Source organism: Arachis ipaensis, chromosome B09 (genome assembly GCF_000816755.2).
Source record: "Arachis ipaensis cultivar K30076 chromosome B09, Araip1.1, whole genome shotgun sequence".
NCBI lineage: Eukaryota > Viridiplantae > Streptophyta > Magnoliopsida > Fabales > Fabaceae > Arachis > Arachis ipaensis.
Window position 1 is genome coordinate 90,958,389 of NC_029793.2, and position 3,091 is coordinate 90,961,479.

General features: G+C 45.1%; 1 long non-coding RNA gene across 1 annotated transcript; it reads left to right on the forward strand.

Moving 5' to 3' along the window:
• LOC110266494 lies at window positions 542-2,710 on the forward strand. Its single transcript, XR_002353900.1, has 4 exons — window positions 542-659; window positions 734-837; window positions 947-1,074; window positions 2,665-2,710. It is a non-coding gene; the product is annotated as an uncharacterized LOC110266494 (long non-coding RNA).

Below are 3,091 nucleotides of genomic sequence, written 5' to 3' on the forward strand. Positions count from 1 at the left end.
GATGAAGGAATGAAGAAACGCAACACACACACCCCCACAAAGCACGGTTGGCCGAAGGAGGAGAAGACAAGGGGAGGGAGGAGAACCGCACCAGCGCGTCGGGCTTCACCACCGCCGTCGCACTGTGCCATTGTGCTCCACGCTGTGCCGTTGCTGCTGCACACCGAGGGAAGAGAGATCCAGAACGGAGCTGCAATCAGAGGGGAAGAGACTGACGGGAAGGCCTCGCGAGGAGGGTTCACGCCGTGCCGCCGCCAGTGCTGGGATCTGACGCCGCCTGTCACTGTCGCGAGCTTCCTTGCCGTTGCACAGAAGCGGCTTTTGCCGGTGCCGTTGGAGGCGCGAACGGAAGAAGAACGCCGTTGAGAGGGGAACCGCGAGCTGCGAGCCACAGATTGAGAAGAAGCTCGACCCTCGTTGCCGCTGGAGGAGTTCCGTGCACCGCCGCCTCACACCGCTGCCACCATCTGAGCTCGCTGCTGTTGATGATGGCAAGCCCTAACCGCCGCCGGCAAAAAGGGATTCATGCCACCGCAGGTGTCGCTGCCGGAGAAAGGAGCTGCATCTCTGTGACTCCGGCCGCCGGGAGTGGTTCCGTGACTTCTGGGACCGCCGCCGAAGCCTCTGGCTGTTTCTGCCGTCACCGGAGAATCCTGCCGGTAAGGTTTTAAGTATTGGGTTTTGTTTCTCCTGAGTTTTCGGAAACACTACAATCACTGCATATTGATTTCAGTCGCCGGAGTCTGATCACCGTTGCCGCCTAGGATGGCTCCTGGGGCTGCCGCCGAACCGGTTCGGAGACCACCGTTGTTTCGGTTCAGCCGTTCCTTCGGTTCGGTAAGCGTTTCGATCTGAAAGCCCTCCAGTTACTGCTCTATTATACGTTGAGGAGTTGTAGCATTTGTTGTTATGAGAGTTAATCTCGGTTATTATATATTGTGATTAGAGTCGTTGTGGTTGCTGAGAAAATGGTTTGGAGCTGAGGTTTTGGTAGCCGGGATTTTGATTGTTGATTTCGGGTCGATGCGGAAAGGACTCGGTGACGCGTTTGAGTTATGGAATTTGTGTTTTGAGGTAGGGGCGCTTTCCGAAAACTACAGTTTATTATTGGAATTATTACATATGGATACTGATGTGAGATATGGTGTAATTAGTGATTGTATCTGCCTTATGTATTATTTGATTGACTTGAACGATTATGGATGTTGGCTTGGCTGAATTGTTGTGTGGCTTGTGAAATGTAATGTTTGAAGTTGATTCTTTAAATATTTGAAATGAGTTTAATCCGTTGAGGATTGGTTTGAATTGAGTCAATTATTTGATGATGTGAAAGATAGAATGCTCTTGAAATCCAGCCGGGGTTGCTTTAATTGCTCTGGTTTTGATAAATGATTTATTGCGGAACCGATTCTTTAAAGCTTTATAAATGAGTTAAATCGGTTGATATTGAGTTGATTTTTGAAATGGTTTCCTTGAGGTATGCCATTGAGGCCTGTCGGATTTAGCTTGCTTTTGAATTGATTTCTGGTTTTGAGCTGTTGAAAAGGAATGAGAAACGGTTTAGTTGGGACCCGAACCGGGTGGCAAAAGTCCAAGTTTTAGGGAAGGTGCTGTCGAAATTTCTATAAAATCCGAGTCTTNAGTGTTGTTTTGTTGTGAGCCGGAATGGCCGTGTATGCTATTGAACTATGGCTGATTGCCGAATGAGTTGTGAGCCGTATGGCTGATTATGAATTATGAACTTAAGCCGAAGGGCTGTATTTATTGATAAATTGGCTGGTTCTGGATTGAACCGTGAGCCGGATGGCTGAGATGGATGGTGATCCATGGTTAAGTACAAATGCATGTATGCAATCGAATGAATTGTGAATTTAAGCCGGATGGCTGAGATGAATGTTGTATGCGAGTATGCTTGTGTTTTCTCTCTGGTTGTAAGGGTGACAGGGCACCGATACCCTCTAATGGCGACAGGGCGCAGATACCCTCTAATGGCGACAGGGCGCAGATACCCTCTAATGGCGACAGGGCGCAGATACCCTCTAATGATAATAAAGCGCAACAGAGAGACTGTGTCCGGGTTAGCTACCGGACACGTCGGGTTGGCTTGGTAACCGACATATGATATCATCAGCCACTAAGGACAGGCATGCATCATATGCACTTGTGTGACATTGGTTGGGTGTGCATATTATACTTGGTTTGCCTATGTGATTAATTGCTAACTGTTCTACTTGAAATAACTGTTTGTTTGTACTTGAACTTTCTATCTGTGTTTGCATATGGGACTCTGTTGGATTGTGGTGATTGGTTGTTGGTTGGATTGTTTGGGCCTAGGGCCGTGGTTGGAATGAGGTGAACCGATGGTTGATTTCACTTTTGTGTTTCTGGTTTGGAATAAAATTATGAAAGGCTATTTTGGTTCCGCATAGATAAACTGTTTTGAAAGGCTTTCGAGTTTTTGAGAATTGAACCGTTCTTCTTTCCGAAAAGATTTCCGACTTTACTTTCATTGTAAACCGTTGTTTTTGAAAGGAGGCATAAGACGGTTATGAATCACTGGTGCGGTTATCTTCAAGTATCCTATTACAGTAATTCTCAAAAACCCTCTACTGAGAACCCTTTCGAGGATGATGTTCTCACCCCCCTACATTTTTCCCCTTTCAGGATATGGGCGCAGAAGTTACGAAGAGCTTATTTAATTTTTGTTGTGATGCTCTGTATTGTTTTAGTTATGGTTTACTGCACCCTCGCCTTTATCTTGATATAATCTGTAAGAGGGATAGGAATTTTATTGTATTATGTTTGTAATATCATTTATATATATTTATGTATATATATATGGATGTACTCTTTATGAGTTTTGTAAGTTGTATGGTATTTATGGATGTATGATATCGGATAAAAGTATTTTTGGATCGGTATTGCGTTTTAAAGTTTTAAACAGACTCATATTTTAGTATTAAATAATATAAAAGTCGTCGTAATGTCCGAACTATCAGAGTCGCGCAGCCGGAAGTGTGAGCTTTGGTAGTTAGGGTGTTACAATCATGGTATGTTGGAGAAAACTTTCTCAACCTTCCATGCCTCGAAT